This window comes from Triticum dicoccoides, chromosome 2B (assembly GCF_002162155.2).
Source record: "Triticum dicoccoides isolate Atlit2015 ecotype Zavitan chromosome 2B, WEW_v2.0, whole genome shotgun sequence".
Classification (NCBI taxonomy): domain Eukaryota; kingdom Viridiplantae; phylum Streptophyta; class Magnoliopsida; order Poales; family Poaceae; genus Triticum; species Triticum dicoccoides.
The window spans coordinates 20,101,915-20,119,318 of NC_041383.1; positions in this window are offsets into that span (position 1 = coordinate 20,101,915).

The following is a 17,404-nucleotide window of genomic DNA, read 5'->3' on the forward strand; positions in this document are numbered from 1 at the left end:
ACGTTCCTTGTGGGTCCCACCTGTCAGTTCGCATAGGGAAAAGGTCAGATAAACACAAATTTATGCAGGCGCGACAAGGCTCCAACCCGTGCGCGGGAATCACCTGGTTGTGTATGTGTCTGTCAGGGCCTGATGTGTGCGCATACACGTGTAGGTCGAGCACTTGAGCGTGAGAGTGTATGTTGGTCGTGTGGTGTCCTGGTGTGTGCATGCATGCGTGCGTGTGTGCGTGTGAGTGTTGCGTGCGTGCGTGGCTACGTGTGTATGTGTGAGTGTTGTGTGCGTGCGTCGGTGCATGTGTTTGTGTGAGTGTTGTGTGGATGCAGTTCATGTGCATGCGTGTGTGTGTGTATAATCACCACACCAGCTCCTGTGTGTTAAAACAGACGGCTCAGCATACCAATACAAGGCTGCCTTGTCCGCTGTGCCCGCGGTCATGACTTTGAACCACCATCCAAATATTTTTTGTCGTTTGTTTTCATTCTTACTAGCAAGATGCCCGTGCGTTGCACGTAACATCAAGATGCATTTGTATGACTTGTTTATCTTGTGAGAGAAAAGGATGAATGAGGGAAGGCCTTATTTGCAAATGTGGAGAGGTGTGTGGGTACCTTTTTGCAAAATTGCCATAGTTTCTTTCCAATCCGTCAGATATAAATCGGACGGCCTATATTGCAGGATGGCAGGCACACCATTGTCACCAACTCTGTTTTTTATAAGTGTATTTTATGTATTTTATAAGAGTGTAGATGTAGAGTAGATACAAGTCAGCAGGTGGGCACGATGGTAGTGAGATAATGTGATGCAACACTAGAGGTGCCACGTGGAGCGTTTAACTGGTCAACTAGTCATGTCATGAGCAAATGCAGAGTTGTACGGTGAGCCCGTGACTGTATAATAACCACTAAACATAAATGGTGACCATAATGAGTGGATTCTGAAGTCCAATGTGTGTATCGTGCTTTTGCTTCAAATACAATGATTGTCATTGCATATATCGCGAGAGAAAGATGAAACATGCATGAATTTTCTGGGGGCTTACTTTTAGAGGACCTAGAGATAGTTTTGTGTGCATACGTGAAAGGGGCGTACAGGGGGGGTATGCGATGGAGAGAGAGATGCTCTTCGTTTCTCTTTATTATGACTAACTTTGTATATAGTATAAAAGTATACAAATTCACAGTGCGGAATAAATATCATTGTGGGCACCATGCAATGCAAATGAGTGTTCGTACTCCTCCATATAACTTTGTAATGTTGTATATATGTAGAAACTCTAAAATAATTTTTTGGCCACACTTTATTCAAAAGGAATGTTGTATGCGAAATAAACGTGAAGAGAAGGCTTTTTAGATCAATGGGGTACGTGATGTAACATGTGTGAATGTGTAGTTGATGCATTTGGCGGGGCCTAGAGAGGTATGTGTGTGTATTACGTATTCGAGAGAGGCATGGATAGAGGGGCCGACGGGGGGGCGTGGGAGAGATAGCACGAGAAATGAGAGTGGTCTAGAGAGAGAGAGACGAATATGACGTCACGACGTGAGATTCCATTCCCTTGAGTGTGTATATGCAAGGGGGGGGGGAATAGAGGCACCAGGAGAAATTTTCTGTGTGTGTGGGGCTTGTGTTGGTATGTGTGGGTGTGAGAAGATAATGAGACGTGGGGGCAGAGGGTGTCTCACCGCGTGAGGTCCGGTGGGTCGAGGTGAGGCCCTTCGTTCGGTTCCGTCCTGCGCCACATTGGTCGGCCCATGACGCATTTAGGAAGACCCATGGATGACTAGTCGTACAAGACAAAGATAGCAGAATTGTGAAGGACTCTGTGTCCACTGACAAAGCCGGCTAGGATTTGTAACCCTAGGTTCTTGGACTAAGGTAACCCTTTTATCTCTGATATTACTATTCATCCAACCTAACTTTAAGGGGCATCCTACAGAATGCTCTGCTAGAATCATACTCGTCGATTAGGAAGAGAGGTGTGAGACAATGCGTGAGAGACATGCATAAAGATAATTTGCGTACATGAGACACGTAGGCAGGTCCATGTATATAGAAAGGGTCGATGGGGATTGCGCGTGTATGTTTGCGAGAGGAAGAGTGCTTGTGATAAAGGTTAGTGAAAACAATTGTAAATGGTTACGAGAGGGAGGGAGGGTAATATCTAGAGCATGTGTGCGAGAAAGACACCTCGGGAGAGAGTGTGTGAGCATATGTGAGAGACCACCGATGGAGAGTGAAACTACACGTAAAAGACTGTTGTACACATTGATTAAAGATATAAATTGTATCCAAATATTAGGATGGGATCATGATATTTGCAATTTGCGTAAGGAGCAGTCATTGATCCATCAGACATCTAGATTCTATCGAATTTGAGCATGTCTATGTTATTATTCGACACAATTGATCCACATAGTTAGTATTTTGAACTCCAGACAATGCATCGCTTTAGCAATCGAATATAAACATGAGTATAGTTCATGTTGTGTGTGTAAAGCACATTATACATACGAAAGTTACACAATGAACATTATAAATAGCTACCTATGAACTAGCATACATTTGAATTCAACTCAAGGTGGTTTAAAAAAATTGAATTCAACATGAAGTCCATTCAATTATTTGAATTTGATATCATGGCATTTGTAAACCATACCTAAATTATGGGGGCACCAATCTTTGCTCTGATTTTGTACATAATAGCATATGTAGTTGTGTACAAAATAGATTCAAATTTAGCTCCTCCATTCCAAAATAATCGTAGTTATAGGATTTTCAAGTGTCAAAATTTCAAAAAGAAGCGGATAATTTAATGAGGTTTTCAAACATACAAGGTCAAATATAACGTTGTCTATTTAGGTCAATCCTCATAGTTCAAGAGTACTCTAAACGTGAATGCTTGTGTTTCAAAATTTCGAACGAAGCGCCAAAAGAGCCTCTACTCACCCGAAACCGCGTGAGACCAATGTTTGGTAGTACAAGGAAATTACTTTTCTAATAATAACTCCGACCCGTGAAACATACCGGCCCGACATCCAAAGGTCTAAACCGGGGTAGGTTTGTAGCTTCATCTAGACGCCACACAACTGCCTCCGAAAAACATTCATACGCAATGGCCGCCTAAGCACACATGCGCGTGGCCGAAATCGCTCCTGCCCACTATTTGGGACACCCGGGATTACCATCCTACCCCCGACCCGCAGTAGGTCCGAAATTTAAGAGGGGGGCAAAGTTTGTACTTTCCCCAAATTTCAAACAAGCGTGTCCCATCTTCTGTTCAAAAAAGCCAAAAACAAGCGCGTCCCAGACCGAAACATGGTTCCCCCCCCCCACCCGTCTGATTCCCCATTTGTACTCCGTGGGCGCCAAAACTACCTCTCCACCAGCAGCGAAACCCCCACGTCCTCCATCCGCCACCCCATCCCACCCATCAACCGCCGCCCTCCTCCATCACGCCGGAGCCGATACCCTGACGTCGGCGTCCACCGCAACCTCAACCGCAATGCCCTCCACGGCTAGTAGTTGAAGCCGAGGCTGAGCAGTCCGTACCCGAGCCAGTTCAACCACGCCGTCCTGCGCCTCACCGCTGCCACTCCAACTTTGCCACCATCCACCGCACCAGAGTTGTTCCTGCTACGCCGTCCTTCGCCGCCTCGAATTTGCTTCCCCTACACCGATATACAGCCACGGCAACACAGTCAACAATTTGGCCATGGGTTTGTCCAAGGAACAACGGCTCTCCAAAACATCGGTTCCCGCGGGAAAAACAAGAAGATCGCTGCGACATATCGACACCACACTGGCAACCGATACGGGTACTCCTCTTCCCTTATTCGTGCAAATATTACGTGTCTGCATGCACGGTATTCATCCCACAGAAGACACTAGTTGACCGCTTCTTATTCATACTAGATGTTCCTCGTAACTTGTGATGCACAAGGTTTCTCCTCATATACTATTTCACCTTAGCTAGAGGTCCGTCGCCCCCCTGAATTTCAATTTCTGGCCAGTTGATTCCCAATTAACGGAAGCATTCCCCAGCGTAACAGGCGCTAGTACGCCTATTACGCCGGGGAAGCAGCGCCTTGGTGTTTATCTTAGGGGCGTGTGCGTCCTAGATCTACTGGCGCCCGATCTGGAGACTGGAGGTCGGTCGGGATTAAAAGGATGGCCTGGGGGCACTGCCAAGCACGGCGGTGGTGTGAGGTCGAGGGGAGGGTGGGGCGGCGGAGGCAGGGGTCTGGGCCGGTGGTCGCTGGCGGTTCGAGAAAGATCGTCAACAGTGACTGGGGGGAGGTAGACGAAGGCCATCTACCCGTTCCTTATAGATCGGACGGTTCATTAAAAAAATCGACTGACCTATTTATTTTCAGCCGACTGTTATCTTAGATATGACCACATGTGGTGGTGTGCTGGAGGAGTACCTGCATTTCCTGTGCTCATATATTACAAAATCATACGGAGTAGAATCTAATTTTATTTTCCATGCAATGTTGTAGAGCTATCATATGTCTCCTGTCATTTATTTTTCAGCCACCTGCTATCTGCTACTTTTACAGTGCACTAGTTCTGCACACACTTCACCCATACTCTCACTATTGTGTTTTTATGCAAGGGTATTTCAGAGTCTGCCGAAAAAGAAGCAACAAAGAAAAGAGAGAAGTCGCGCCAGCTTTCTTCGCGGGTATGCAAGGCACGTTACAGTGCTATAAAGGTTGCAGTGTCAGCAGATGGAGACGGTAAACGTAGCTCTGGAGTTGATGACCTCGCTCGCAATGAACCACCATCCCAGGTGCTTGCTTTAACTTCGCGGTGTCATATGTGGTTGCATGTTCCATATGGTGTCTAGCTTGTATTCGAAAGGCCGAAGTCGGTTTGATAAGGAAAGATATTTTTTTACATGAACCACCATCCCGTGAGACAAATAGCTAGTCAGGGCACTAGCCGAGCCAGTGACAAGCCCAGCAAAGATAGGCACCACCTGGAAGCCAACTAAAAAGCTGCGATGGTGGCGAAGCAGCCCGCTTCCCACCAGGCTCTCAGGTCCTAGATGATCATGCTCACCACTCCAGCCGGATGTCTAGCTTGTATTGCTTCCAATTTGGTTAAATTGCATCTGCTTAGCTTACACATTATACCTTTGAATATGACATGCCTTTCTGTTTTTGGTACATACTAGTACATCTGTGTATTAACCACGTTCTTACATCAAACTAATGTTCTTGTGTATCCCTCATCAATCACTTATGACGAGGCAGGCATGCAAGGGGACTACTCCTCATTTAAAGAATGCAGCGTCAGCCTCCCGACATGATTCTCAAGAAACAGAAATGCTAGATGAAGATAGTGAACGTAGCTCTGTAGTTGATTACAGCATTTCCCCTACACTAGCATCGCATGTGCTTGCTCTAACTTGGCAGCATGATATGTGGTTGCATGTTGCATATGGTGTCTAGATTGTAATTCTTCCAATCTGGTTAAACTGCATGTGCTAGTCTGCTTAGCTTATACATTATACCTGTTAATGTGACATGCCTTCCTGTATTTAGTACACAGTACATATGTCTATTAAGCATGTCCTTACATAAAACTATTGTTTTTTGTATCCCGCATCAATCAATATGACGAGACACCTTTAGTATATGCAGTGTGATATTAGTTGCATCTTTCATATGATTTATAGCATGCGCTGCTTCTAATTTGTTGAAATTCCATTTACGATGGGATGCTTTTAACTTGGCAGAGTCATATTGGTTGCATCTTTCATGTGGTGTCTAGCTTGCATTACTTCTTATTTGCTAGAATGGTTTCTGCTTAGTTTACACAAACAGTTGTGGGCATGCCATGCCATCCTGTTTTTCGTACATATTCCATCTTGGTATCATGTGTTTGCCTTACATCAAAGTACTGATTGTCAGTATCATGCATGAATGAGTTCTCAAGAGAGAATTTTATTGCTTTTTCTTGTCGGTTTTACTTGACAATTCAAAATCAATAAAGCGGAAGGAAGTTAGCAAGGCAGCGGATAAAGGTGCTCCTTCCGAACGGAGGGCCTCTACAGTTTCTACTCCTCCACACACCCAAGATGATTTCCAAGACAACACATGCATAGACACTCAACAAAGTTGTGTTTATGATGAGCACGTCTCCCCTAGTGCAGCATCACCAGTGCTCCCTCTAACTTGGCACTGTTATATGTGGTTGCATGTTATGTGTGATGTCTAGCTTGTATTGCTTCTAATTTTGTTGAATTCCATCTGCTTACTTTACACATTATACTTGAATAAGACACGTGTTCCTGTTTCTAGAACATACAATATCTGTCTATCACACCATGTTCTTACATCAAATTACTACTGTTGTGTAACCTGCAACAATCACTTATCATAAGACATGTTTGACTTCGTAGTGTGATATAGGTTACATCTCACATTCTTTTCTAGCTTGTACTACTAATTTGTTGAAATGGCACTTATGACGAGACATTTTTAACTTGGTAGAGTGATATTCGTTGCATCTTTCATATGGTGTCTAGCTTTCATTGCTTCTAATTTGTTGAAATGCCTTCTCCTTAGTTTACACATCATAAGCTGTGAATATGCAATGTTGTGAATATGCAATGGCACTAATGACGAGAGACCTCTAACATGGTAGTGTGATGTTGTTTGCATCTTGCATATGATTTATTTCTTGTACTGCTTCACATTTGTTTAAACGCCATTTATGATGAGACATTGTTAACTTGGCAGAGCGATATTTGTAGCATCTTTCATATGGTGTCTACCTTCCATTCCATTGCTTCTAATTTGGTGAAATGTCTTCTTCTTAGTTTACACATCATAGTTCTGGTTATCTCTTCTATCCTGTTTTTCATACATATTACATCCTCCTATCATGTGGTTGTGTAACATCAAAGTTCAAGTCATCTGCATCACGCATCAATTTGTTCTGAAGAACTAAATTGTTATTCGTTTTTCTTGTCGGCTTGACTTAACATGGCACAGAGAAAGAGGAAGAAACACAGAATGGCAGGGAATGAGAAGTGGATGAATCCTGCAGATTCTGCTGGTACTGATGGTGCAATAGAAGGCCAAAGTCCAGCGGAAAATTCTACAAACACGCCATCCACAAGCTGCAAAAAAGCCAAACAGAAACAAATAGTTGCCACAAAACAAGCAGAAGCAGCCCTAGTTCTTGCAACACCTACCACAGTACTACCAGCTGCACGACTTACTCGTGCGTCAACTGAGCTAGCAGCACATTCCCAAGCTCCCTTGCCACCTGACACTACTTCCCAAGCACTCTTGACACAAGATGAGTTGGCAATATCAGATGAACCTTGTGAGCTTCAACAGCAAGAAGGTAGTTGCTGGAGTCAAGTTACAGTTTCATGCTTCTTTATATGTAGTCTCACAGTTTGATGTACACTAACACTTCCTATTTTCGTTGTTGGACTAGCACCTAGGCGCAAGAGGAAACAAACATCAGGGATATTGCTCGATAGGTTAACTAAATCTAGAGGAGGAAGAATGGAGATCCGTTTTGAGGCAGGTTTAAAAGGCCACGTGATGCTACAGAGTCAGCCAAGTTAGTATCAAAGGCAGCGGTTGCCGTTAGGTGTCATGTACGTATCCTCCCAACATGGGTTCAGTACAGGAATGACAAAGACGAAACCCAGTTCAACACCTTCCTCGACCATTTATCTGTAAGTATGGTTATGTATGGAAACTAGTAAGATCGTCTTGCTTTGTCCCAAACTTTCTAGGTTGCTGATAATGAGACTCCCATAATTTTGAACAGATGAGGTTCAAGTTGGATAGCCAAGATGATGCAACCAGACAAGCTTGCACCCATGTTTTCAAGTCTGCTCTGCGATAGTATCGGTATAACTTGAGGAAAAATCGCTTTGAAGGCAAGGCTAACAGTGAACTTTCCCAAACATCTCCACTGGAAAGTATATCGGGTGAAGACTGGAGGGGCCTTGTTAAACACTGGTCTGATCCGAAGTATCTGGTACATTATATATATGTGATCAGATCACATGTTGAAGTCCTATTTACGCATGTGCCACACAAATCTATCTTCTTGTAGGTGAACTGTTCAAAGAACAAGGCCAACCATACGAAAGTGAAATTCCAACAGACGACAGGATCTCGTAGCTATATTGCACACTGCGAGGCTCTTGTAATTAGCTGTTGTTTCACTCTTTTTGCTGTACCATACTATCAGATCTATATTGACTTGTTCGAAATGCAGAGGAAAGCCCGCAAGGACCAAAAAGTACCTGAACCAAATGATGTGGAAATCTTCAAGGACTGTCACACCAGCAAGAAGAAGGGCATGACTACACCAGTCAAAGCCGCTGTTGTAAGTCCTCAATCCTCATGCCTTTTAACTACTACTTACTCTAAGTTGTGCCTTGAACTGCATGGTTTGTAGCCAATGTCTATTACTCTTTTCAATTTTATACACAATTGTCTTAGCGTATCATTGCACCTTACAAGGTTTAAAAGAGAGGACTGATGTTCCTTTGATCTTGACCCGTAATCTAGTTCCGTGCTGGACTTGCCCACACAATGTTACAATTGCATGTTTGTCTGTTCTTAGTTGTTTTGTGATATGAATGATGTCATACTATGCTTACCGTATTATAAACTTCGTCTCTTTATCCTTAGCCCTCAATACAATGTGAAGAAATAGATAATACATTAGCGATGGTATATGGTCATATGTTTGGAACCTGGTTTTATTATGTACTTTTCAATAAAATACAACTAATATTTTACACGGGTTCACCAGAATAAGTTCTGTATATAGACCAAAGCTATTTTGTTTGGTTTTGCTGCCTCCTTAATATCTTCTGTTCTGGTACTACTAATGTAAAACCTCAACTTTTCAACGAGCTATGGAAAAAATGGTGGAACCGCCACCTTCTGAAGGTGGCGAGGCAACTATAACCGCAATGTCAGTTCTTGCTGCAGTGGGTCAGTACATGTCCACTAACTGTGCCAAAAGCACGTTCCTGCGTAATACTAGGTTGGTTGTTAACGCAATATCGTCCAAACTGCCTCATGATCAAGATATGCAATGTCACGTCCCTAGTTCTGTTAATGCCAAGTGCTAGCATCTGGTGTTGCATCATGTTTAAATTCAAGGAATTTGAATTGAGGGAATTTTCCAAGCCTCCCAAATTTTAAGAGAAGGGCAAAGAACCCTGGAAAATGCATTCAGTATTTCCAAAATGGCCTTAAATAATGTTGGCTATACTTTGGCAAAGGTTTTGCACCAAACCAAAAATATTGAACATTTTTGAGGAATATTTTGCGCACTGAATTTAAATCATTATTCTATTTGCATTTGGAAATATATTCGTAATATATATAGAATATATTTTCAAATACCTTGTAACATTTTATGTGCTTTGGATTAGTCCATTCAGCAACATAGAAATACCCAGAGGATATTTGGCACTGTTTAAAATCTGTTTTGGAATTTAAACAGTGGCAAAGTTTAAAAACAAACAAACAAAACAAAAAACAAATAAGAAAAAAAGGAGGAAAAGGTTTACCTGGACTTACCTTGAGCCCACCTAGTGCCCCACCTTGCCCAGCACTGTGGCTGAGGCCAGCCCAACTCCCCACCATCTTCAACCTCTGCCAGTAGGCACAGGCGTGTCGCCCGCGCACGCACCTAAGGTTTCCACCTCCTACTTCGTGCTGGCGGCCTCCCCTTTGAGACTGTCCGCGCCTGGAGACACCTAGCACCCCCTGCATCTTTCACCCCTCTCTGGTTCCTCCCTCTCCCCCCAGCGCTCGCGCCTGCAGCCACCCAAGAGAGCCCGTCACCGCTGTTCACCGCCACAGCAGCCACCGCGCACGCCTCGCCTTGCAGTCCGGCTCGCTAGCTCCGCCCCGATGCCGTGGATCCACACGGCAAAACACGCGACCGCAGGAGGCCCGCAACGCTACCCCGAGCATCACTTCGTGATCTACGTGAGGACCGTCGTCTTTCCCCTCTCTTTTCGCTGCCGAACGCGTCGCCTAGCCGTGTTTTTCCACGGAGTCGAAAGCTTCTGCCCGCCGTCCATGTCACTGTCGTCGCTGCAGCCGCTCAGGCTCGAAGCCGAGCGCGTTTCCGTGCTCAGTACAGCTCCAGGAGCACCTAGAAGCCACCCGTTGCTCCTGCCATGCACCATAGCAAAGTTTGCATCATCGCCCAAACTCCGTCCACCGCCGCGAGCTTGCCTTCGGCGAGCTCGGGCCACCTCAGCCCCTGCCATTTGCACAGATGGATGCGGGCGAGTCCCAGCTCCGCGTAGATGCCCTCCGCCGGCCATTTGGTCACCGGAGCAGGAATCCCGAGCCCCTCCGCCGTCTCCGGCCTTGCCGGCGACGAGCCTCGGGTCAACTCCGGCGAGTTTGACCCGGGTTGACCCAGTTTGACTCCCCCAGAGCCACTAACATGCGGGCCCCGCCCGGCTAATTAAGTTAGGTTAGTATTAACTAAGCTAGGTTAGTTTAGTTAGACACTGACACTAGGGACCCACTGGTCAGTTTGACCTGGGCCGCCCATTGACCTGCTGACGTCACTAATACGTCATGCTGACGCAGTATTTGTTTCTGGGATTTTAATAAATCTTAAATGATTTATTAATTCCAGAAAATAGTATAAACTTCTAAAATTCATACAAATTCAACCGTAACTCAGAATGAAATAATTTATATATGAAAAATTATCAGAAAAATCCAATCTATCCATCTGTACCATTTTCCTGCATGTTCGAACAACTTATGACTACTGTTTAGGAAAAATCATATAAATGGCATTTAAATATCCACATATGGAGTTTGAATTTGAATCTTGGATTCAAACCAACTTCATTTAATGTGGTTGCTAGTTGCATTAGCTCAAACCACAGCATATTGCCATGTCACACTCATGCATCATATTGTTGCATTGCATTGATTGTGTTCTTTCTCTCTTGCTGGTGTTTGTCCCCTCTCAGTAGACGTGTTTCGACTATGAGATCGATGACACCGATGAAGAACTTTATTATCTTCAGAAGTGCCAGGCAAGCAAAACCCCCTTGTTCATTCCGATACAATCCCACTCTCTCGCTCCTGCTCTCTTTTACTGCATTAGGACAACAACGATTCATCTATTACTTGCTGCGGTAGCTGAACCCCTTTATCCTCTGCATGACCTGTCATTGCCACAGTAAATAGATGAAACCCACTAGCATGAGTAGGAGTTGTTTGAGCCCTGATGTGCCTACTCATTCATGCTTGTTTGTCGTGCCTGCTACTTCTTAGAGTTGAGTCAGGTCTGATTCATCGGGAATGAATCGGAGGTGTGTAAACATGTCCTACTGTGTGTGATCTAAGTGTGTGAACACGATTTGGTAAAGGTAGCGGTGAGAGGCCATGTAGGAGTACATGGTGGGTTGTCTCATTGCAGCCGTCCTTAGGAACTGAGTACTGTGTTTGTGATCCATGAATAGTTACTACCACACATTGGGCTCCGGGCACTCCAAGCTCTCTCGACTTATTAATCAACCTGATCTCTGTCCAGGAGTTGCAACTAGTTTCTGGTGTTTGTAGGTAGTGTTAGTAGTCTACCAAGTGGCACCCGGTACAGGTGGGCTCGGGACAGACTAGGCACAGTGGCCCGGTGTACCAAGTGGCACCCGGATGGTGGGCTTGGGAACCCTGCACACATCGTTTGGGGCCGTGAGCGACACCCCGACCGGATCTCCTTGCGGATGGAACCCGAATAGGCGATAAACCTGGACGAGAGACTTGTGTGGTTAGTCAGGTCGTGGCCGACACCCTCGCTGGGCTTCCGCTTGAAGGTTGTCGAGTACATGTCGTGTAAACGGCGGTAAGTGGTGAGAGCGTGTGTGAAGAAGTACACCCCTGCAGGGTTAATATGATCTATTCAAATAGCCGTGTCCGCGGTAAAGGACTTCTGGGTTGCCTGTACAGTTCATAGACAAGTGAAAGTGGATACTCTAAAATACGCAAGATAAGCGTGAGTGCTATGGATGGCGTTCTCGTAGGGAGACGGGAGCGGATCCATAGTGGTGTATTTGATATGGTGAATATGTGGACTCGTGTGCGCCACCTCAAAAGAGTTACTTGCAGTCGTAGTTCAGGTTAGCCACCGAGTCAAAGCTGGCTTGCTATAGTTAAACCCCACTGTCGGTGTCAAAACCGGTGGATCTCGGGTAGGGGGTCCCGAACTGTGCGTCTAGGCGGATGGTAACAGGAGACGAGGGACACGATGTTTTTACCCAGGTTCAGGCCCTCTTGATGGAGGTAAAACCCTACATCCTGCTTGATTAATATTGATGATGTGGGTTACAAGACTAGATCTACCACGAGATCAAGGAGGCTAAACCCTAGAAGCTAGCCTATGGTATGATTGTTGTTCGTCCTACGGACTAAAGCCATCCGGTTTATATAGACACCGGAGAGGGCTAGGGTTACACAGAGTCGGTTACAAAGGTAGGAGATCTACATATCCGTATCGCCAAGCTTGCCTTCCATGCCAAGGAAAGTCCCATCCGGACACGGGACGAAGTCTTCAATCTTGTATCTTCATAGTCTTGGAGTCCGGCCAATGATGATAGTTCGGCTATCCGGACACCCCCTAGTCTGGAACTCCCTCAGTAGCCCCTGAACCAGGCTTCAATGACGACGAGTCCGGCGCGCATGTTGTCTTCGGCATTGCAAGGCGGGTTCCTCCTTCGAATAATTTATAGAATATTGTGAACACCAGGATAGTGTCCGGCTCTGCAAAATAAATTCCACATAAAATCGTAGAGAGAATAATATTACACAAGTTCAATCTGCTGATGTATTTTGTGGCGTAACATCGCGCCACTACCAATCCCTCGAATTGTTTTTATTGTTCCATCTCAGCGCGTTTAGCGAGGCGGTTTCCTTGGCACGTCTTGTCGAAGTAGAGATCGTGTTCCCCTTATTCCGGGATTCCCATCAATACGGACGTGGGTAACCCAACCGCGCCATCAATCGCGACGCTTGGGGGATAAGCGAGTTTTACTAGGTCGGTGGGGACGCGTGCTTCTGTCCGCCCATATAAGGGGATAAAGATCCAACCTTTTACCTGCGCCTTCTTCCTCCTTGGCTTATCCATCTCTGCGAACTCGAGCTCTAGCGCCCAAGCCCGCACATCTCACCTCAACCTGCTCCAAATATGTCCGGAGCGGGAGGCAAGTGGATAGCCTCCTCCATCACGGAGGGGCATATCCAGAAGCTGCGTAGCGCCGGATACTTGTCCAGCGACATCGCGCATCGGCTCCCCGAAGAGGGAGAGCTCATCCCCACCCCTAGGCCCCATGAGAGGGTAGTATTCCTTCCCCAGTTCCTCCGAGGACTGGGCTTCCCACTTCATCCCTTTGTCCGGGGGCTCATGATCTACTACGGCCTAGATTTCCATGATCTGGCCCCGAATTTTATTCTCAACATCTCGGCGTTTATCGTCGTGTGCGAGGCCTTCCTCTGCATCCAGCCCCACTTTGGCTTGTGGCTCAAGACCTTCAATGTCAAGCCGAAGGTTGTGAAGGGCAGCCAAGCGGAGTGCGGAGGCGCCATGGTGGGCAGGATGTCCCACGTTACGTGGCTGGAGGGCACCTTTGTGGAAACCGTCAAGGGGTGGCAATCAGGGTGGTTCTACATCACCGAGTCGCGTGATCCCGAATAGGCAGCAGCCCCCGAATTCAGATCCGGCATCCCCACACGGCTCACCTCCTGGAAAGAGAGCGGCCGGATTTGGGGCGATTCGGAGGAGCTAACCGGACTCCAAGCCTGCGTACAAAAGCTGGTGGACAAGAAGCTCAAGCTTGTCAACATAGTCCAGGTCATGCTCATCCGCCAGATTCTCCCGTGCCAACGACGGGGCTTCAATATGTGGGAGTTCGATCCGGCGCAGCACCAAACTTTGAATGGGCTCTTCGACACTACGTCCGAAGAGGTCTGGAAGGTGCTGTTCAAGGGCGCCGAGGCTCCTGCATCCGCTATCGAAGATCGCGGATTCAGCTCGCAGCGTCCGGCTGACGAGGTAAGTGATACTGTCCTTTACGGGACGCTTGTTATTCATAGTTTGACTCTATGCGGGATCTAAACTCCCTTTCCTTTGACAGGACTGGCTGAAGAAGGCCGCACAGGCTATCTGTCCGGCCCCATTGCCAGAGGACCCAGCTGACGCCCGCCTAACGGGGTTGCTGGCTCTGGCACCCCACGTGGTGCCGGAGAAGAAGGCCAAGAAGAAGGCCACGGGGACTCGAAAGAGTTCCCTTTTTCAGGTGCTATCGGACGATGAATCCGAGGCCGACTCCGCCCACCAAGGCGAGGAGGAGAAGAAGAAAGCCTCTCCCCCAGCAGGGGGAGGGAAGAAAAGGAAGGCCTCCCCAACAAGGGAGGCCGAAGGGTCCAAGAGGGGAAAAACTCTTCCCCCGGACTGTTCCGCCAACGCCAGTGACGACGACGAGGACTGGCCTCCAAGGGCCAAGCCTCTGGCGAGATCGTAAGTATCCGGACTCCCGAATAACTTCAAGGTTTTCGTTTTCCACCACATTATGTCTTTCTAATGCCGCATACAACCCTGCAGTCCGCCTAAGGATCATCTCCCCACTTCGTCGAGCGGGTCCTTAGGGGCATCGGATATGGATTCTCTTTCGACTGCCTCCACCCCCCGTGATGCGGGCGATGCCGAGGTGGGATCCCAGGAAGGGACCCACCAGGAGGAGAGGGCCCCGGAGGTGTCGCATGACAACCTCCTGGACTTTGCACCGGACTCAGCCCCGGAACCCATAGTGGCTCCGGAGTCCGGCGGGCGACCCCTTCGAAAGAAGGGCAAGACCGCGACGCCGGCTGCCTCCGTCCAATCGGAGGTGCCGGATAATTTGCTGGAGGCGCTCAACGGCACCTCCATCGAAGAGGAACACCGCACTGTTATGAGTGCGGTGATTCAGAAGGTTCAGCTCGCCAAGAGCGGGCTGACCGAAGCCTGTAGCAGCCTTCTAACAGGCTTTGAGGTAAGAATTTCAATATATGTAAAATGGTACCGCATAGACAGTAGCCCCTGATGCTCGGTTCGGTGTTCAGAAAGAAAAGCCGGACTGAGGATCTTTAGAAAGATAATCGCAGGAGTCATGAAAATATGTCAATATGGGATTGCAGGCTGTGCTGCTGACCTCTGCCATACTGACTGCGGAGGTCAAAACTTTGAAGGAAAACCTCGAGCGGTCCGAGAACGAGCTCGGCCATGCCAAGAAGCAGCTCGAGGAAAAAGAAGGTGAGTAATACCTTATGAAAATTGTACCTTATAGAAAAGGATTTGGTTGCAAGAAAAATGACAAGGATAACTGGGGTATTGCAGGGGCCACTAACGAGGTGGCAACCCTGAAGGAGGCGGTGGCCGCGGCAGAACACAATGCGGTTGCGGAGCGCACCGAGCGAAAGAAACAGGAGGCGCGGGTGGCGGAGGTACAGCAAGAGCTCCAGGATCTCGTGGGGAAACATGAGAGCCTGGAGCGTGACTCGAAGACTCGAGAGTCTGAGCTTGCAACGGCTCTTGAGAGTGCCAAAGCCGCTAAGGCCGAAGCCTACAAGGCCCTCCAGGAGATAGAGGCGGTGAAGAAAATAGCAGCGGGTAAGGCATTTTTCATGCAAAGTAAGCATGTGAGTGTTAATTACCTGTCGCTTACCCGAATTCGGAGCTCTCCAGGAGCGTTCGCAGATCTTCCCTGCAGCGTGTCCGATGCTGCCGCATTCTACCGGGCCGATGAGGGGAGCTCAACGGAGAAGGTCTTCTGGTCTCAGTATGCTGAGGCCGGACATCTGGTGCCCCTTAGCGACCAGCTGAAGCAGTTGGTCGAGCTCCGCAAGGCGGCCGAACAGGCCATGAAGGGCCTCATAGTTCGGCTGTGGCCTAAGGAGGCTATGCCTGGGAGCTACTTCGGCCTGGTGCGGCGACTGGTGGACGCGTGCCCGTGGGATGAAGTTATCAAGCACTCCGCCTGTATCGAGGGTGCGCGTCGGGCCCTTGCCCGCGCAAAGGTGCACTGGGGCAAGATGGATGCCCAGAAGCTTGTGACGGACCCCCCACCAGAGGGCAAGGAGCATCGCACGCCCGAGATGTATTATAGGAGTGTGCTGAAGGGCGCCCGCACTATTGCGGGTGAGTTCTCCAAAGATGTAATATTTGAGTAGACTCGCATTTTGTTATCCTGTGCGCTGAAAACTTGGTTCATATGCGCTAAGCAACGCTTGTTAATTTAAAATATTACCTTCTATGCGGCTGTTTATCAAATCTGAGAGATGGCAAGTCGTCGGCTTCAGCCCACATGCCATGAGTGCTGGGGTGTTCGGAATAAACTCGAGCGCTCTTGTTCCCATTTTTGGGTCCATCTAGGGAGGCGCTCAACACGACGAACAAGGCAATCGGACTTATAATGCTTGAACACTCTCACTTAGCCATAGAATTCTATAATTTTTGAATTTCGGCGAAGCCCCTAGTTTTCAGAAGGCCGAATTTGGGGCGCTATCCACGCCTTGGCCGGACAGAATCCGGCTCCTCGCTCGAAGCGGCATAAGTCTTTAGGGACTCGCAAAGGACCTCTCGAACAGCGACCAGCTCTTGCCTCATCATGACGGTCAGTTTTAGCTTTCTCCACTGAGGCGTTAACCCAGCTCAACTGGGGCGCAATCGCAGTGGTTCTCCCAGTGCTACCTTAGCCGATAAAACGGAACGTAAGGTACCAAAACATGGGAGCCGGGCAAACCCAACTATTGACCCAAGAACATGATTCGGAGCCGATGCATATAATGCTATAAGTTCGGGGTGCCGCACTTGTGAAAGTGTTCGGACTTATCACACCATATCGCGGGAACCATAAGCCCCTGGTGTATTTAGCCGTACCAAAACGTACAGATGCAACATGTCATAGATGAACATGTGTGTAAGAAAGAAATGCAATTGGAAGCAAAAATGTGCTGCATTGCTTTATTCAAATAAAAACTGTTGTAAGTGCAGGACGATACAAGTGGTGCGGTAAGCAAGGGATGGGACTGTTTAACATGTCCCCCTCCAGGGGTAGGCTACGGAATAATGCATAAAACAGATTTAATGCTCATAATGGAGACCACCTGGATTTTCGTTGTAGCCTTTCTCCTTCCCTGGCTGTTGTATCATGGGTTCGGCATGTCTGCTGCTGGACAGGGCCTCTGACAAACGGAGTCCTGTGGGTAAAAAATAAAAGGAAAAGAAAAAGAAACGACACACTTAAGAGCCCCTGGTGCGGTTGAGCCGCAGTTTGGGCTTATCGTGGTCGAGCCCCTTGCCCCATGCCCATGGTATCTTCAGAGCGTAATGGAGT